The following is a 20,298-nucleotide window of genomic DNA, read 5'->3' as shown; positions in this document are numbered from 1 at the left end:
CGAAGACTTAGAACGCCCCCCGAAGTCTTAGAACGCCACCCTCCAAGACTAAGAACGCCTCCCCCGAAAACTTAGAACGCCCCCCCCGAAGACATAGAACGCCTTCCTCGAAGACGTAGAACGCACCCCTCGAAGACTTAGAACGTCCCCGCGAAGACTTAGAACGCCCCCTCGAAGACTTAGAATCCTTTCCAAGACTTAGAACGCCCCCTCGAACATTTAGAATGCCCCCTCGAAGACTTCGAATTCCCTTCTCGAAGACTTAGAACGCCCTCCTCGAAGACGTAGAACGCCCCCCCCGAAGACTTAGAACGCCCCCCCGAAGACATAGAACGCCTTCCTCGAAGACGTAGAACGCCCCCTCAAAGACTTAGAACGCCCCCCTCGAAGAGTTAGAACGGCCCCCTCGAAGACATAGAACGCCCCCCTCGAAGACTTAGATCGCCCCCTCGAAGACGTAGAAAGCCCCGCTCGAAGACTTAGAACGCCCCCTCTAAGACTTAAAACGCCCCCTTCGAAGACATAGAACGCCCCCGCGAAGACTTAGAACGCCCCCCTCGAAGACTTTGATCGCCCCCCTCGAAGAATTAGAATGCCCCCTCGAAGACTTAGAATCCCTTCGAAGACTTACAATGTCCCCTCCCTCCTCCAAGACTTAGAACGCCCCCTCCGAAGACTTAGAACGCCCCCCGAAGTCTTAGAACGCCACTCTCCAAGACTTAGAACGACCCTCTCGAAGACTTAGAACGCCCCCTCGAAGAATTGGAACGGCCCCTTCGAAGACTTAGAACGTCCCCGCGAAGACTTAGAACGCCCCCTCGAAGACTTAGAACGCCACCTCGAAGACTTGGAATCCTTTCCAAGACTTAGAACGCCCCCTTGAACATTTAGAATGCCCCCTCGAAGACATAAAATTCCCTCCTCGAAGACGTAGAACGCCCCCACTCGAAGACTTAGAACGCCCCCCTCGAAGACTTAGAACGCCCCCTTCGAAAACTTAGATCGCCCCCTCGAAGACTTAGAACGCCCCGCTCGAAGACTTAGAACGCCACCTCGAAGACTTAGAACGCCCCCTTCGAAGACTTAGAACGCCCCCGCGAAGATTTAGAAAGCCCCCCTCGAAGACTTAGCACGCCCCCTCGAAGATTTAGGATGCCCCCCTCGGAGACTTATGACGCCCCCCTCGAAGAATTTAAACGCACCCCTCGAAGATTTTGATCGCCCCCTCGAAGACTTAGAATGCCCCCTCGAAAACTTAGAATCCCTTCGAAGACTTAGAATGTCCCCTCGCCCCTCGAAGACTTAGAATGCCCCCTCGAAGACTAAGAACGCCCCCTCTTAGAATTAGAACGGCCCCTCGAAGACTTAGAACGCCCCCTCGAAAACTTAGAACGCCCCCTTCGAAGACTTAGAACGCCCCCTAGAAGACTTAGAGCGCCCCCTCGAAGTCTTAGAATGTCCCCTTGCCCCCAAGAAGACTTAGAACGCCCCCTCGAAGACTTAGAACGCCCTCTCGAAGACTTAGAACGCCCCCTCGAAGACTTAGAATCCTTTCCAAGACTTAGAACGCCCCCTCGAACATTTAGAATGCCCCCTCGAAGACTTCGAATTCCCTTCTCGAAGACTTAGAACGCCCTCCTCGAAGACGTAGAACGCCCCCCTCGAAGACTTAGAACGCCCCCCTCGAAGACTTAGAATCCTTTCCAAGACTTAGAACGCCCCCTTGAACATTTAGAATGCCCCCTCGAAGACATAGAATTCCCTACTCGAAGACTTAGAACGCCCTCCTCGAAGACGTAGAACGCGCCCAATCGAAGACTTAGAACGCCCCCCTCGAAGACTTAGAACGCCCACTCCAAGACTTAGAACGCCCCCTCGACGACTTAGAACGTCCCCTCGAAGACTTAGAACGCCCCCCTCGAAGACATAGAACGGCCCCCTCGAACACATAGAACGCCCCCCTCGAAGACTTAGATCGCCCCCTCAAAGACTTAGAACGCCCCCTCGAAGACTTAGAAAGCCCTCTTAGAAGACTTAGAACGCCCCCGCGGAAACTTAGAACGCCCCCCTCGAAGACTTAGCACGCCCCCTCGAAGACTTAGGACGCCCCCCTCGGAGACTTATGACGCCCCCCTCGAAGACTTAAAACGCCCCCCTCGAAGACTTTGATCGCACCCTCGAAGACTTAGAATGCCCTCTCGAAAACTTAGAATCCCTTCGAAGACTTAGAATGTCCCCTCGCCCCTCGAAGACTTAGAATGCCCCCTCGAAGACTAACAACGCCCCCTCTTACACTTAGAACGGCCCCTCGAAGACTTAGAACGCCCCCTCGAAAACTTAGAACGCCCCCCTCGAAGAGTTAGAACGACCCCTAGAAGACTTAGAACGCCCCCTCGAAGTCTTAGAATGTCCCTTCCCCCCAAGAAAACTTAGAACGCCCCCTCGAAGACTTAGAACGCCCCCACGAAGACTTAGAACGCCCCCCTCGAAGACTTAGAACGCGCCCTCGAAGACTTGGAACGCCCCCTTCGAAGAATTAGAACGCCCCGTCGAAGACTTAGAATACCCAGTCGAAGATTCAGAATGCCCCCTCGAAGACTTAGAATCCCTTCGAAGATTTAGAATGTCCCCTCGCCCCTCGAAGACTTTGAATGCCCACTCGAAGACTTAGAATTCCCTTCTCGAAGACTTTGAATGCCCTCCTCGAAGACTTAGAACGCTCCCCTCCAAGACTTAGAACGCCTCCCCCGAAGACTTAGAACGCCCCCCCGAAGACATAGAACGCCTTCCTCGAAGACGTAGAACGCCCCCCTCAAAGACTTAGAACGCCCCCCTCGAAGAGTTAGAACGGCCCCCTCGAAGACATAGAAAGCCCACCTCGAAGACTTAGATCGCCCCTTCGAAGACGTAGAAAGCCCCGCTCGAAGACTTAGAACGCCCCCTCTAAGACTTAAAACGCCCCCTTCGAAGACTTAGAATGCCCCCGCGAAGACTTAGAACGCCCCCCTCGAAGACTTTGATCGCCCCCTCGAAGAATTAGGATGCCCCCTCGAAGACTTAGAATCCTTTCGAAGACTTACAATGTCCCCTCCCCCCCTCCAAGACTTAGAACGCCCCCTCCGAAGACTTAGAACGCCCCCCGAAGTCTTAGAACGCCACCCTCCAAGACTTAGAACGACCCTCTCGAAGACTTAGAACGCCCCCTCGAAGAATTGGAACGGCCCCTTCGAAGACTTAGAACGTCCCCGCGAAGACTTAGAACGCCCCCTCGAAGACTTTGATCGCCCCCCTCGAAGAATTAGAATGCCCCCTCGAAGACTTAGAATCCCTTCGAAGACTTACAATGTCCCCTCCCCCCTCCAAGACTTAGAACGCCCCCTCCGAAGACTTAGAACGCCCCCCGAAGTCTTAGAACGCCACCCTCCAAGACTAAGAACGCCTCCCCCGAAAACTTAGAACGCCCCCCCGAAGACATAGAACGCCTTCCTCGAAGACGTAGAACGCCCCCCTCGAAGACTTAGAACGTCCCCGCGAAGACTTAGAACGCCCCCTCGAAGACTTAGAATCCTTTCCAAGACTTAGAACGCCCCCTCGAACATTTAGAATGCCCCCTCGAAGACTTCGAATTCCCTTCTCGAAGACTTAGAACGCCCTCCTCGAAGACGTAGAACGCCCCCCCGAAGACTTAGAACGCCCCCCCGAAGACATAGAACGCCTTCCTCGAAGACGTAGAACGCCCCCTCAAAGACTTAGAACGCCCCCCTCGAAGAGTTAGAACGGCCCCCTCGAAGACATAGAACGCCCCCCTCGAAGACTTAGATCGCCCCCTCGAAGACGTAGAAAGCCCCGCTCGAAGACTTAGAACGCCCCCTCTAAGACTTAAAACGCCCCCTTCGAAGACATAGAACGCCCCCGCGAAGACTTAGAACGCCCCCCTCGAAGACTTTGATCGCCCCCCTCGAAGAATTAGAATGCCCCCTCGAAGACTTAGAATCCCTTCGAAGACTTACAATGTCCCCTCCCCCCTCCAAGACTTAGAACGCCCCCTCCGAAGACTTAGAACGCCCCCCGAAGTCTTAGAACGCCACCCTCCAAGACTTAGAACGACCCTCTCGAAGACTTAGAACGCCCCCTCGAAGAATTGGAACGGCCCCTTCGAAGACTTAGAACGTCCCCGCGAAGACTTAGAACGCCCCCTCGAAGACTTAGAACGCCACCTCGAAGACTTGGAATCCTTTCCAAGACTTAGAACGCCCCCTCGAACATTTAGAATGCCCCCTCGAAGACTTCGAATTCCCTTCTCGAAGACTTAGAACGCCCTCCTCGAAGACGTAGAACGCCCCCCCCCCCTCGAAGACTTAGAACGCCCCCCTCGAAGACTTAGAATACTTTCCAAGACTTAGAACGCCCCCTTGAACATTTAGAATGCCCCCTCGAAGGCATAGAATTCCCTCCTCGAAGACGTAGAACGCCCCCACTCGAAGACTTAGAACGCCCCCCTCGAAGACTTAGAACGCCCCCTTCGAAAACTTAGATCGCCCCCTCGAAGACTTAGAACGCCCCGCTCGAAGACTTAGAACGCCACCTCGAAGACTTAGAACGCCCCCTTCGAAGACTTAGAACGCCCCCGCGAAGATTTAGAAAGCCCCCCTCGAAGACTTAGCACGCCCCCTCGAAGATTTAGGATGCCCCCCTCGGAGACTTATGACGCCCCCCTCGAAGAATTTAAACGCACCCCTCGAAGATTTTGATCGCCCCCTCGAAGACTTAGAATGCCCCCTCGAAAACTTAGAATCCCTTCGAAGACTTAGAATGTCCCCTCGCCCCTCGAAGACTTAGAATGCCCCCTCGAAGACTAAGAACGCCCCCTCTTAGAATTAGAACGGCCCCTCGAAGACTTAGAACGCCCCCTCGAAAACTTAGAACGCCCCCTTCGAAGACTTAGAACGCCCCCTAGAAGACTTAGAGCGCCCCCTCGAAGTCTTAGAATGTCCCCTTGCCCCCAAGAAGACTTAGAACGCCCCCTCGAAGACTTAGAACGCCCTCTCGAAGACTTAGAACGCCCCCTCGAAGACTTAGAATCCTTTCCAAGACTTAGAACGCCCCCTCGAACATTTAGAATGCCCCCTCGAAGACTTCGAATTCCCTTCTCGAAGACTTAGAACGCCCTCCTCGAAGACGTAGAACGCCCCCCTCGAAGACTTAGAACGCCCCCCTCGAAGACTTAGAATCCTTTCCAAGACTTAGAACGCCCCCTTGAACATTTAGAATGCCCCCTCGAAGACATAGAATTCCCTACTCGAAGACTTAGAACGCCCTCCTCGAAGACGTAGAACGCGCCCAATCGAAGACTTAGAACGCCCCCCTCGAAGACTTAGAACGCCCACTCCAAGACTTAGAACGCCCCCTCGACGACTTAGAACGTCCCCTCGAAGACTTAGAACGCCCCCCTCGAAGACATAGAACGGCCCCCTCGAACACATAGAACGCCCGCCTCGAAGACTTAGATCGCCCCCTCAAAGACTTAGAACGCCCCCTCGAAGACTTAGAAAGCCCTCTTAGAAGACTTAGAACGCCCCCGCGGAAACTTAGAACGCCCCCCTCGAAGACTTAGCACGCCCCCTCGAAGACTTAGGACGCCCCCCTCGGAGACTTATGACGCCCCCCTCGAAGACTTAAAACGCCCCCCTCGAAGACTTTGATCGCACCCTCGAAGACTTAGAATGCCCTCTCGAAAACTTAGAATCCCTTCGAAGACTTAGAATGTCCCCTCGCCCCTCGAAGACTTAGAATGCCCCCTCGAAGACTAACAACGCCCCCTCTTAGACTTAGAACGGCCCCTCGAAGACTTAGAACGCCCCCTCGAAAACTTAGAACGCCCCCCTCGAAGAGTTAGAACGACCCCTAGAAGACTTAGAACGCCCCCTCGAAGTCTTAGAATGTCCCTTCCCCCCAAGAAAACTTAGAACGCCCCCTCGAAGACTTAGAACGCCCCCACGAAGACTTAGAACGCCCCCCTCGAAGACTTAGAACGCGCCCTCGAAGACTTGGAACGCCCCCTTCGAAGAATTAGAACGCCCCGTCGAAGACTTAGAATACACAGTCGAAGATTCAGAATGCCCCCTCGAAGACTTAGAATCCCTTCGAAGATTTAGAATGTCCCCTCGCCCCTCGAAGACTTTGAATGCCCACTCGAAGACTTAGAATTCCCTTCTCGAAGACTTTGAATGCCCTCCTCGAAGACTTAGAACGCTCCCCTCCAAGACTTAGAACGCCTCCCCCGAAGACTTAGAACGCCCCGCCGAAGACATAGAACGCCTTCCTCGAAGACGTAGTACGCCCCCCTCAAAGACTTAGAACGCCCCCCTCGAAGAGTTAGAACGGCCCCCTCGAAGACATAGAACGCCCACCTCGAAGACTTAGATCGCCCCCTCGAAGACGTAGAAAGCCCCGCTCGAAGACTTAGAACGCCCCCTCTAAGACTTAAAACGCCCCCTTCGAAGACTTAGAACGCCCCCGCGAAGACTTAGAACGCCCCCCTCGAAGACTTTGATCGCCCCCTCGAAGAATTAGGATGCCCCCTCGAAGACTTAGAATCCTTTCGAAGACTTACAATGTCCCCTCCCCCCCTCCAAGACTTAGAACGCCCCCTCCGAAGACTTAGAACGCCCCCCGAAGTCTTAGAACGCCACCCTCCAACACTTAGAACGACCCTCTCGAAGACTTAGATCGCCCCCTCGAAGACATAGAACGCCCCGCTCGAAGACTTAGAACGCCCCCTCGAAGAATTGGAACGGCCCCTTCGAAGACTTAGAACGTCCCCGCGAAGACTTAGAACGCCCCCCTCGAAGACTTAGAACGCCACCTCGAAGACTTGGAATCCTTTCCAAGATTAAGAACGCCCCCTCGAACATTTAGAATGCCCCCTCGAAGACTTCGAATTCCCTCCTCGAAGACTTAGAACGCCCCCCTCGAAGACTTAGAACGCCCCCTTCGAAAACTTAGAACGTCCCCCTCGAAGACACAGAACGCCCCCCTCGAAGACTTAGATCGCCCCCCCGAAGACTTAGAACGCCCCGCTCGAACACTTAGAACGCCCCCTTCGAAGACTTAGAACGCCCCCGCGAAGACTTAGAAAGCCCCCCTCGAAGACTTAGCACGCCCCCTCGAAGATTTAGGATGCCCCCTCGGAGACTTATGACGCCCCCCTCGAAGAATTAAAACGCACCCCTCGAAGATTTTGATCGCCCCCTCGAAGACTTAGAATGCCCCCTCGAAAACTTAGAATCCCTTCGAAGACTTAGAATGTCCCCTCGCCCCTCGAAGACTTAGAATGCCCCCTCGAAGACTAAGAACGCCCCCTCTTAGAATTAGAACGGCCCCTCGAAGACTTAGAACGCCCCCTCGAAAACTTAGAACGCCCCCTTCGAAGACTTAGAACGCCCCCTAGAAGACTTAGAGCGCCCCCTCGAAGTCTTAGAATGTCCCCTTGCCCCCAAGAAGACTTAGAACGCCCCCTCGAAGACTTTGAACGCCCTCTCGAAGACTTAGAATGCCCCCTCGAAGACTTAGAATCCCTTCGAAGACTTAGAATGTCCCCTCGCCCCTCGAAGACTTAGAATACCCACTCGAAGACTTAGAATGCCCCCCTCGAAGATTTAGAATGCCCCCTCCGAAGACTTAGAATTTTTTTCTCGAAGACTTTGAATGCCCTCCTCGAAGACTTAGAACGCCCCGCTCGAAGACTTAGAACGCCCCCTCTAAGACTTAAAACGCCCCCTTCGAAGACTTAGAACGCCTCCCCCGAAGACTTAGAACGCCCACCCCGAAGACATAGAATGCCTGCGTCAAAGACGTAGAACGCCCCCCTCGAAGACTTAGAACGCCCCCCTCGAAGACTTAGAACGGCCCCCTCGAAGACATAGAACGCCCCCCTCGAAGACTTAGATCGCCCCCTCGAAGACGTAGAACGCCCCGCTCGAAGACTTAGAACGCCCCCTCTAAGACTTAAAACGCCCCCTTCGAAGACTTAGAACGCCCCCGCGAGGACTTAGAACGCCCCCTCGAAGACTTTGATCGCCCCCTCGAAGAATTAGAATGCCCCCTCGAAGACTTAGAATCCCTTCGAAGACTTACAATATCCCCTCCCCCCTCCAAGACTTAGAACGCCCCTTCCGAAGAATTTGAACGCCCCCCGAAGTCTTAGAACGCCACCCTCCAAGACTTAGAACGCCTCCCCCGAAAACTTAGAACGCCCCCCCCGAAGACATAGAACGCCTTCCTCGAAGACGTAGAACGCCCCCCTCGAAAACTTAGAACGTCCCCGCGAAGACTTAGAACGCCCCCTCGAAGACTTAGAATCCTTTCCAAGACTTAGAACGCCCCCTCGAACATTTAGAATGCCCCCTCGAAGACTTCGAATTCCCTTCTCGAAGACTTAGAACGCCCTCCTCGAAGACGTAGAACGCCCCCCCCTCGAAGACTTAGAACGCCCCCCTCGAAGACTTAGAATCCTTTCCAAGACTTAGAACGCCCCCTTGAACATTTAGAATGCCCCCTCGAAGACATAGAATTCCCTCCTCGAAGACGTAGAACGCCCCCACTCGAAGACTTAGAACGCCCCCCTCGAAGACTTAGAACGCCCCCTTCGAAAACTTAGAACGTCCCCCTCGAAGACACAGAACGCCCCTCTCGAAGACTTAGATCGCCCCCTCGAAGACTTAGAACGCCCCGCTCGAAAACTTAGAACGCCCCCTCGAAGACTTAGAACGCCCCCTTCGAAGACTTAGAACGCCCCCGCGAAGACTTAGAAAGCCCCCCTCGAAGACTTAGCATGCCCCCTCGAAGATTTAGGATGCCCCCCTCGGAGACTTATGACGCCCCCCTCGAAGACTTAAAACGCACCCCTCGAAGATTTTGATCGCCCCCTCGAAGACTTAGAATGCCCCCTCGAAAACTTAGAATACCTTCGATGACTTAGAATGTCCCCTCGCCCCTCGAAGACTTAGAATGCCCCCTCGAAGACTAAGAACGCCCCCTCTTAGAATTAGAACGGCCCCTCGAAGACTTAGAACGCCCCCTCGAAAACTTAGAACGCACCCTTCGAAGAGTTAGAACGCCCCCTAGAAGACTTAGAGCGCCCCCTCGAAGTCTTAGAATGTCCCCTTGCCCCCAAGAAGACTTAGAACGCCCCCTCGAAGACTTAGAACGCCCTCTCGAAGACTTAGAATCCTTTCCAAGACTTAGAACGCCCCCTCGAACATTTAGAATGCCCCCTCGAAGACTTCGAATTCCCTTCTCGAAGACTCAGAACGCCCTCCTCAAAGACGTAGAACGCCCCCCTCGAAGACTTAGAACGCCCCCCTCGAAGACTTAGAATCCTTTCCAAGACTTAGAACGCCCCCCTCGAAGATTTAGAACGACCCCCTCGAAGACATAGAAAGCCCCCCTCGAAGACTTAGATCGCCCCCTCGAAGACTTAGAACGCCCCGCTCGAAGACTTAGAATGTCCCCTTCCCCCCAAGAAGACTTAGAACGCTCCCTCGAAGACTTAGAACGCCCCCTCGAAGACTTGGAACGCCCCCTTCGAAGACTTAGAACGCCCCGTCGAAGACTTAGAATACACAGTCGAAGATTCAGAATGCCCCCTCGAAGACTTAGAATCCCTTCGAAGACTTAGAATGTCCCCTCGCCCCTCGAAGACTTAGAATGCCCACTCGAAGACTTAGAATCCTTTCCAAGACTTAGAACGCCCCCTCGAACATTTAGAATGCCCCCTCGAAGACTTCGAATTCCCTTCTCGAAGACTTAGAACGCCCTCCTGGAAGACGTAGAACGCCCCCCCCTCGAAGACTTAGAACGCCCCCCTCGAAGACTTAGAACGCCCCCCTCGAAGAGTTAGAACGGCCCCCTCGAAGACATAGAACGCCCACCTCGAAGACTTAGATCGCCCCTTCGAAGACGTAGAAAGCCCCGCTCGAAGACTTAGAACGCCCCCTCTAAGACTTAAAACGCCCCCTTCGAAGACTTAGAATGCCCCCGCGAAGACTTAGAACGCCCCCCTCGAAGACTTTGATCGCCCCCTCGAAGAATTAGGATGCCCCCTCGAAGACTTAGAATCCTTTCGAAGACTTACAATGTCCCCTCCCCCCCTCCAAGACTTAGAACGCCCCCTCCGAAGACTTAGAACGCCCCCCGAAGTCTTAGAACGCCACCCTCCAAGACTTAGAACGACCCTCTCGAAGACTTAGAACGCCCCCTCGAAGAATTGGAACGGCCCCTTCGAAGACTTAGAACGTCCCCGCGAAGACTTAGAACGCCCCCTCGAAGACTTTGATCGCCCCCCTCGAAGAATTAGAATGCCCCCTCGAAGACTTAGAATCCCTTCGAAGACTTACAATGTCCCCTCCCCCCTCCAAGACTTAGAACGCCCCCTCCGAAGACTTAGAACGCCCCCCGAAGTCTTAGAACGCCACCCTCCAAGACTAAGAACGCCTCCCCCGAAAACTTAGAACGCCCCCCCCGAAGACATAGAACGCCTTCCTCGAAGACGTAGAACGCCCCCCTCGAAGACTTAGAACGTCCCCGCGAAGACTTAGAACGCCCCCTCGAAGACTTAGAATCCTTTCCAAGACTTAGAACGCCCCCTCGAACATTTAGAATGCCCCCTCGAAGACTTCGAATTCCCTTCACGAAGACTTAGAACGCCCTCCTCGAAGACGTAGAACGCCCCCCCGAAGACTTAGAACGCCCCCACGAAGACATAGAACGCCTTCCTCGAAGACGTAGAACGCCCCCTCAAAGACTTAGAACGCCCCCCTCGAAGAGTTAGAACGGCCCCCTCGAAGACATAGAACGCCCCCCTCGAAGACTTAGATCGCCCCCTCGAAGACGTAGAAAGCCCCGCTCGAAGACTTAGAACGCCCCCTCTAAGACTTAAAACGCCCCCTTCGAAGACATAGAACGCCCCCGCGAAGACTTAGAACGCCCCCCTCGAAGAATTAGAATGCCCCCTCGAAGACTTAGAATCCCTTCGAAGACTTACAATGTCCCCTCCCCCCTCCAAGACTTAGAACGCCCCCTCCGAAGACTTAGAACGCCCCCCGAAGTCTTAGAACGCCACCCTCCAAGACTTAGAACGACCCTCTCGAAGACTTAGAACGCCCCCTCGAAGAATTGGAACGGCCCCTTCGAAGACTTAGAACGTCCCCGCGAAGACTTAGAACGCCCCCTCGAAGACTTAGAACGCCACCTCGAAGACTTGGAATCCTTTCCAAGACTTAGAACGCCCCCTCGAACATTTAGAATGCCCCCTCGAAGACTTCGAATTCCCTTCTCGAAGACTTAGAACGCCCTCCTCGAAGACGTAGAACGCCCCCCCCCCCTCGAAGACTTAGAACGCCCCCCTCGAAGACTTAGAATACTTTCCAAGACTTAGAACGCCCCCTTGAACATTTAGAATGCCCCCTCGAAGACATAGAATTCCCTCCTCGAAGACGTAGAACGCCCCCACTCGAAGACTTAGAACGCCCCCCTCGAAGACTTAGAACGCCCCCTTCGAAAACTTAGATCGCCCCCTCGAAGACTTAGAACGCCCCGCTCGAAGACTTAGAACGCCACCTCGAAGACTTAGAACGCCCCCTTCGAAGACTTAGAACGCCCCCGCGAAGATTTAGAAAGCCCCCCTCGAAGACTTAGCACGCCCCCTCGAAGATATAGGATGCCCCCCTCGGAGACTTATGACGCCCCCCTCGAAGAATTTAAACGCACCCCTCGAAGATTTTGATCGCCCCCTCGAAGACTTAGAATGCCCCCTCGAAAACTTAGAATCCCTTCGAAGATTTAGAATGTCCCCTCGCCCCTCGAAGACTTAGAATGCCCCCTCGAAGACTAAGAACGCCCCCTCTTAGAATTAGAACGGCCCCTCGAAGACTTAGAACGCCCCCTCGAAAACTTAGAACGCCCCCTTCGAAGACTTAGAACGCCCCCTAGAAGACTTAGAGCGCCCCCTCGAAGTCTTAGAATGTCCCCTTGCCCCCAAGAAGACTTAGAACGCCCCCTCGAAGACTTAGAACGCCCTCTCGAAGACTTAGAACGCCCCCTCGAAGACTTAGAATCCTTTCCAAGACTTAGAACGCCCCCTCGAACATTTAGAATGCCCCCTCGAAGACTTCGAATTCCCTTCTCGAAGACTTAGAACGCCCTCCTCGAAGACGTAGAACGCCCCCCTCGAAGACTTAGAACGCCCCCTCGAAGACTTAGAATCCTTTCCAAGACTTAGAACGCCCCCTTGAACATTTAGAATGCCCCCTCGAAGACATAGAATTCCCTACTCGAAGACTTAGAACGCCCTCCTCGAAGACGTAGAACGCGCCCAATCGAAGACTTAGAACGCCCCCCTGGAAGACTTAGAACGCCCACTCCAAGACTTAGAACGCCCCCTCGACGACTTAGAACGTCCCCTCGAAGACTTAGAACGCCCCCCTCGAAGACATAGAACGGCCCCCTCGAACACATAGAACGCCCGCCTCGAAGACTTAGATCGCCCCCTCAAAGACTTAGAACGCCCCCTCGAAGACTTAGAAAGCCCTCTTAGAAGACTTAGAACGCCCCCGCGGAAACTTAGAACGCCCCCCTCGAAGACTTTGATCGCCCCCCTCGAAGAATTAGAATGCCCCCTCGAAGACTTAGAATCCCTTCGAAGACTTACAATGTCCCCTCCCCCCTCCAAGACTTAGAACGCCCCCTCCGAAGACTTAGAACGCCCCCCGAAGTCTTAGAACGCCACCCTCCAAGACTTAGAACGACCCTCTCGAAGACTTAGAACGCCCCCTCGAAGAATTGGAACGGCCCCTTCGAAGACTTAGAACGTCCCCGCGAAGACTTAGAACGCCCCCTCGAAGACTTAGAACGCCACCTCGAAGACTTGGAATCCTTTCCAAGACTTAGAACGCCCCCTCGAACATTTAGAATGCCCCCTCGAAGACTTCGAATTCCCTTCTCGAAGACATAGAATTCCCTCCTCGAAGACGTAGAACGCCCCCACTCGAAGACTTAGAACGCCCCCCTCGAAGACTTAGAACGCCCCCTTCGAAAACTTAGAACGTCCCCCTCGAAGACACAGAACGCCCCCCTCGAACACTTAGATCGCCCCCTCGAAGACTTAGAACGCCCCGCTCGAAGACTTAGAACGCCCCCTCGAAGACTTAGAACGCCCCCTTCGAAGACTTAGAACGCCCCCGCGAAGACTTAGAAAGCCCCCCTCGAAGACTTAGCACGCCCCCTCGAAGATTTAGGATGCCCCCCTCGGAGACTTATGACGCCCCCCTCGAACAATTAAAACGCACCACTCGAAGATTTTGATCGCCCCCTCGAAGACTTAGAATGCCCCCTCGAAAACTTAGAATCCCTTCGAAGACATAGAATGTCCCCTCTTAGAATTAGAACGGCCCCTCGAAGACTTAGAACGCCCCCTCGAAAACTTAGAACGCCCCCTAGAAGACTTAGAGCGCCCCCTCCAAGTCTTAGAATGTCCCCTTGCCCCCAAGAAGACTTAGAACGCCCCCTCGAAGACTTAGAACGCCCTCTCGAAGACTTAGAACGCCCCCTCGAAGACTTAGAATCCTTTCCAAGACTTAGAACGCCCCCTCGAACATTTAGAATGCCCCCTCGAAGACTTCGAATTCCCTTCTCGAAGACTTAGAACGCCCTCCTCGAAGACGTAGAACGCGCCCAATCGAAGACTTAGAATGCCCCCTCGAAGACTTAGAACGCCCACTCGAAGACTTAGAACGCCCCCTCGAAGACTTAGAACGTCCCCTCGAAGACTTAGAACGCCCCCCTCGAAGACATAGAACGGCCCCCTCGAACACATAGAACGCCCCCCTCGAAGACTTAGATCGCCCCCTCGAAGACTTAGAACGCCCCGCTGGAAGACTTAGAACGCCCCCTCGAAGACTTAGAACGCCCTCTTCGAAGACTTAGAACGCCCCCGCGGAAACTTAGAACGCCCCCCTCGAAGACTTAGCACGCCCCCTCGAAGACTTAGGACGCCCCCCTCGGAGACTTATGACGCCCCCCTCGAAGACTTAAAACGCCCCCCTCGAAGACTTTGATCGCACCCTCGAAGACTTAGAATGCCCCCTCGAAAACTTAGAATCCCTTCGAAGACTTAGAATGTCCCCTCGCCCCTCGAAGACTTAGAATGCCCCCTCGAAGACTAACAACGCCCCCTCTTAGACTTAGAACGGCCCCTCGAAGACTTAGAACGCCCCCTCGAAAACTTAGAACGCCCCCCTCGAAGAGTTAGAACGACCCCTAGAAGACTTAGAACGCCCCCTCGAAGTCTTAGAATGTCCCCTTCCCCCCAAGAAAACTTAGAACGCCCCCTCGAAGACTTAGAACGCCCCCACGAAGACTTAGAACGCCCCCCTCGAAGACTTAGAACGCGCCCTCGAAGACTTGGAACGCCCCCTTCGAAGACTTAGAACGCCCCGTCGAAGACTTAGAATACCCAGTCGAAGATTCAGAATGCCCCCTCGAAGACTTAGAATCCCTTCGAAGATTTAGAATGTCCCCTCGCCCCTCGAAGACTTTGAATGCCCACTCGAAGACTTAGAATTCCCTTCTCGAAGACTTTGAATGCCCTCCTCGAAGACTTAGAACCCTCCCCTCCAAGACTTAGAACGCCTCCCCCGAAGACTTAGAACGCCCCCCCGAAGACATAGAATGCCTGCCTCGAAGACGTAGAACGCCCCCCTCGAAGACTTAGAACGCCCCCCTCGAAGACTTAGAACGGCCCCCTGGAAGACATAGAACGCCCCCCTCGAAGACTTAGATCGCCCCCACGAAGACGTAGAACGCCCCGCTCGAAGACTTAGAACGCCCCCTCTAAGACTTAAAACGCCCCCTTCGAAGACTTAGAACGCCCCCGCGAAGACTTAGAACGCCCCCTCGAAGACTTTGATCGCCCCCTCGAAGAATTAGAATGCCCCCTCGAAGACTTAGAATCCCTTCGAAGACTTACAATGTCCCCTCCCTCCTCCAAGACTTAGAACGCCCCCTCCGAAGACTTAGAACGCCCCCCGAAGTCTTAGAACGCCACTCTCCAAGACTTAGAACGACCCTCTCGAAGACTTAGAACGTCCCCGCGAAGACTTAGAACGCCCCCTCGAAGACTTAGAACGCCACCTCGAAGACTTGGAATCCTTTCCAAGACTTAGAACGCCCCCTTGAACATTTAGAATGCCCCCTCGAAGACATAAAATTCCCTCCTCGAAGACGTAGAACGCCCCCACTCGAAGACTTAGAACGCCCCCCTCGAAGACTTAGAACGCCCCCTTCGAAAACTTAGATCGCCCCCTCGAAGACTTAGAACGCCCCGCTCGAAGACTTAGAACGCCACCTCGAAGACTTAGAACGCCCCCTCCAAGACTTAGAACGCCACCTCGAAGACTTGGAATCCTTTCCAAGACTTAGAACGCCCCCTCGAACATTTAGAATGCCCCCTCGAAGACTTCGAATTCCCTTCTCGAAGACTTAGAACGCCCTCCTCGAAGACGTAGAACGCCCCCCCCCCTCGAAGACTTAGAACGCCCCCCTCGAAGACTTAGAATACTTTCCAAGACTTAGAACGCCCCCTTGAACATTTAGAATGCCCCCTCGAAGACATAGAATTCCCTCCTCGAAGACGTAGAACGCCCCCACTCGAAGACTTAGAACGCCCCCCTCGAAGACTTAGAACGCCCCCTTCGAAAACTTAGATCGCCCCCTCGAAGACTTAGAACGCCCCGCTCGAAGACTTAGAACGCCACCTCGAAGACTTAGAACGCCCCCTTCGAAGACTTAGAACGCCCCCGCGAAGATTTAGAAAGCCCCCCTCGAAGACTTAGCACGCCCCCTCGAAGATATAGGATGCCCCCCTCGGAGACTTATGACGCCCCCCTCGAAGAATTTAAACGCACCCCTCGAAGATTTTGATCGCCCCCTCGAAGACTTAGAATGCCCCCTCGAAAACTTAGAATCCCTTCGAAGATTTAGAATGTCCCCTCGCCCCTCGAAGACTTAGAATGCCCCCTCGAAGACTAAGAACGCCCCCTCTTAGAATTAGAACGGCCCCTCGAAGACTTAGAACGCCCCCTCGAAAACTTAGAACGCCCCCTTCGAAGACTTAGAACGCCCCCTAGAAGACTTAGAGCGCCCCCTCGAAGTCTTAGAATGTCCCCTTGCCCCCAAGAAGACTTAGAACGCCCCCTCGAAGACTTAGAACGCCCTCTCGAAGACTTAGAACGCCCCCTCGAAGACTTAGAATCCTTTCCAAGACTTAGAACGCCCCCTCGAACATTTAGAATGCCCCCTCGAAGACTTCGAATTCCCTTCTCGAAGACTTAGAACGCCCTCCTCGAAGACGTAGAACGCCCCCCTCGAAGACTTAGAACGCCCCCTCGAAGACTTAGAATCCTTTCCAAGACTTAGAACGCCCCCTTGAACATTTAGAATGCCCCCTCGAAGACATAGAATTCCCTACTCGAAGACTTAGAACGCCCTCCTCGAAGACGTAGAACGCGCCCAATCGAAGACTTAGAACGCCCCCCTCGAAGACTTAGAACGCCCACTCCAAGACTTAGAACGCCCCCTCGACGACTTAGAACGTCCCCTCGAAGACTTAGAACGCCCCCCTCGAAGACATAGAACGGCCCCCTCGAACACATAGAACGCCCGCCTCGAAGACTTAGATCGCCCCCTCAAAGACTTAGAACGCCCCCTCGAAGACTTAGAAAGCCCTCTTAGAAGACTTAGAACGCCCCCGCGGAAACTTAGAACGCCCCCCTCGAAGACTTTGATCGCCCCCCTCGAAGAATTAGAATGCCCCCTCGAAGACTTAGAATCCCTTCGAAGACTTACAATGTCCCCTCCCCCCTCCAAGACTTAGAACGCCCCCTCCGAAGACTTAGAACGCCCCCCGAAGTCTTAGAACGCCACCCTCCAAGACTTAGAACGACCCTCTCGAAGACTTAGAACGCCCCCTCGAAGAATTGGAACGGCCCCTTCGAAGACTTAGAACGTCCCCGCGAAGACTTAGAACGCCCCCTCGAAGACTTAGAACGCCACCTCGAAGACTTGGAATCCTTTCCAAGACTTAGAACGCCCCCTCGAACATTTAGAATGCCCCCTCGAAGACTTCGAATTCCCTTCTCGAAGACATAGAATTCCCTCCTCGAAGACGTAGAACGCCCCCACTCGAAGACTTAGAACGCCCCCCTCGAAGACTTAGAACGCCCCCTTCGAAAACTTAGAACGTCCCCCTCGAAGACACAGAACGCCCCCCTCGAACACTTAGATCGCCCCCTCGAAGACTTAGAACGCCCCGCTCGAAGACTTAGAACGCCCCCTCGAAGACTTAGAACGCCCCCTTCGAAGACTTAGAACGCCCCCGCGAAGACTTAGAAAGCCCCCCTCGAAGACTTAGCACGCCCCCTCGAAGATTTAGGATGCCCCCCTCGGAGACTTATGACGCCCCCCTCGAACAATTAAAACGCACCACTCGAAGATTTTGATCGCCCCCTCGAAGACTTAGAATGCCCCCTCGAAAACTTAGAATCCCTTCGAAGACATAGAATGTCCCCTCTTAGAATTAGAACGGCCCCTCGAAGACTTAGAACGCCCCCTCGAAAACTTAGAACGCCCCCTAGAAGACTTAGAGCGCCCCCTCCAAGTCTTAGAATGTCCCCTTGCCCCCAAGAAGACTTAGAACGCCCCCTCGAAGACTTAGAACGCCCTCTCGAAGACTTAGAACGCCCCCTCGAAGACTTAGAATCCTTTCCAAGACTTAGAACGCCCCCTCGAACATTTAGAATGCCCCCTCGAAGACTTCGAATTCCCTTCTCGAAGACTTAGAACGCCCTCCTCGAAGACGTAGAACGCGCCCAATCGAAGACTTAGAATGCCCCCTCGAAGACTTAGAACGCCCACTCGAAGACTTAGAACGCCCCCTCGAAGACTTAGAACGTCCCCTCGAAGACTTAGAACGCCCCCCTCGAAGACATAGAACGGCCCCCTCGAACACATAGAACGCCCCCCTCGAAGACTTAGATCGCCCCCTCGAAGACTTAGAACGCCCCGCTGGAAGACTTAGAACGCCCCCTCGAAGACTTAGAACGCCCTCTTCGAAGACTTAGAACGCCCCCGCGGAAACTTAGAACGCCCCCCTCGAAGACTTAGCACGCCCCCTCGAAGACTTAGGACGCCCCCCTCGGAGACTTATGACGCCCCCCTCGAAGACTTAAAACGCCCCCCTCGAAGACTTTGATCGCACCCTCGAAGACTTAGAATGCCCCCTCGAAAACTTAGAATCCCTTCGAAGACTTAGAATGTCCCCTCGCCCCTCGAAGACTTAGAATGCCCCCTCGAAGACTAACAACGCCCCCTCTTAGACTTAGAACGGCCCCTCGAAGACTTAGAACGCCCCCTCGAAAACTTAGAACGCCCCCCTCGAAGAGTTAGAACGACCCCTAGAAGACTTAGAACGCCCCCTCGAAGTCTTAGAATGTCCCCTTCCCCCCAAGAAAACTTAGAACGCCCCCTCGAAGACTTAGAACGCCCCCACGAAGACTTAGAACGCCCCCCTCGAAGACTTAGAACGCGCCCTCGAAGACTTGGAACGCCCCCTTCGAAGACTTAGAACGCCCCGTCGAAGACTTAGAATACCCAGTCGAAGATTCAGAATGCCCCCTCGAAGACTTAGAATCCCTTCGAAGATTTAGAATGTCCCCTCGCCCCTCGAAGACTTTGAATGCCCACTCGAAGACTTAGAATTCCCTTCTCGAAGACTTTGAATGCCCTCCTCGAAGACTTAGAACCCTCCCCTCCAAGACTTAGAACGCCTCCCCCGAAGACTTAGAACGCCCCCCCGAAGACATAGAATGCCTGCCTCGAAGACGTAGAACGCCCCCCTCGAAGACTTAGAACGCCCCCCTCGAAGACTTAGAACGGCCCCCTGGAAGACATAGAACGCCCCCCTCGAAGACTTAGATCGCCCCCACGAAGACGTAGAACGCCCCGCTCGAAGACTTAGAACGCCCCCTCTAAGACTTAAAACGCCCCCTTCGAAGACTTAGAACGCCCCCGCGAAGACTTAGAACGCCCCCTCGAAGACTTTGATCGCCCCCTCGAAGAATTAGAATGCCCCCTCGAAGACTTAGAATCCCTTCGAAGACTTACAATGTCCCCTCCCCCCTCCAAGACTTAGAACGCCCCCTCCGAAGACTTAGAACGCCCCCCGAAGTCTTAGAACGCCACCCTCCAAGACTAAGAACGCCGCCCCCGAAAACTTAGAACGCCCCCCCCGAAGACATAGAACGCCTTCCTCGAAGACGTAGAACGCACCCCTCGAAGACTTAGAACGTCCCCGCGAAGACTTAGAACGCCCCCTCGAAGACTTAGAATCCTTTCCAAGACTTAGAACGCCCCCTCGAACATTTAGAATGCCCCCTCGAAGACTTCGAATTCCCTTCTCGAAGACTTAGAACGCCCTCCTCGAAGACGTAGAACGCCCCCCCGAAGACTTAGAACGCCCCCCCGAAGACATAGAACGCCTTCCTCGAAGACGTAGAACGCCCCCTCAAAGACTTAGAACGCCCCCCTCGAAGAGTTAGAACGGCCCCCTCGAAGACATAGAACGCCCCCCTCGAAGACTTAGATCGCCCCCTCGAAGACGTAGAAAGCCCCGCTCGAAGACTTAGAACGCCCCCTCGAAGACTTAGAATCCCTTCGAAGACTTACAATGTCCCCTCCCTCCTCCAAGACTTAGAACGCCCCCTCCGAAGACTTAGAACGCCCCCCGAAGTCTTAGAACGCCACTCTCCAAGACTTAGAACGACCCTCTCGAAGACTTAGAACGCCCCCTCGAAGAATTGGAACGGCCCCTTCGAAGACTTAGAACGTCCCCGCGAAGACTTAGAACGCCCCCTCGAAGACTTAGATTGCCACCTCGAAGACTTGGAATCCTTTCCAAGACTTAGAACGCCCCCTTGAACATTTAGAATGCCCCCTCGAAGACATAAAATTCCCTCCTCGAAGACGTAGAACGCCCCCACTCGAAGACTTAGAACGCCCCCCTCGAAGACTTAGAACGCCCCCTTCGAAAACTTAGATCGCCCCCTCGAAGACTTAGAACGCCCCGCTCGAAGACTTAGAACGCCACCTCGAAGACTTAGAACGCCCCCTTCGAAGACTTAGAACGCCCCCGCGAAGATTTAGAAAGCCCCCCTCGAAGACTTAGCACGCCCCCTCGAAGATTTA

Source organism: Stegodyphus dumicola, chromosome 10, assembly GCF_044657685.1.
Source record: "Stegodyphus dumicola isolate Sdum_Otavi_A_Nest chromosome 10, ASM4465768v1".
Taxonomy (NCBI): domain Eukaryota; kingdom Metazoa; phylum Arthropoda; class Arachnida; order Araneae; family Eresidae; genus Stegodyphus; species Stegodyphus dumicola.
Note: the sequence above shows the minus strand (reverse complement) of the source record.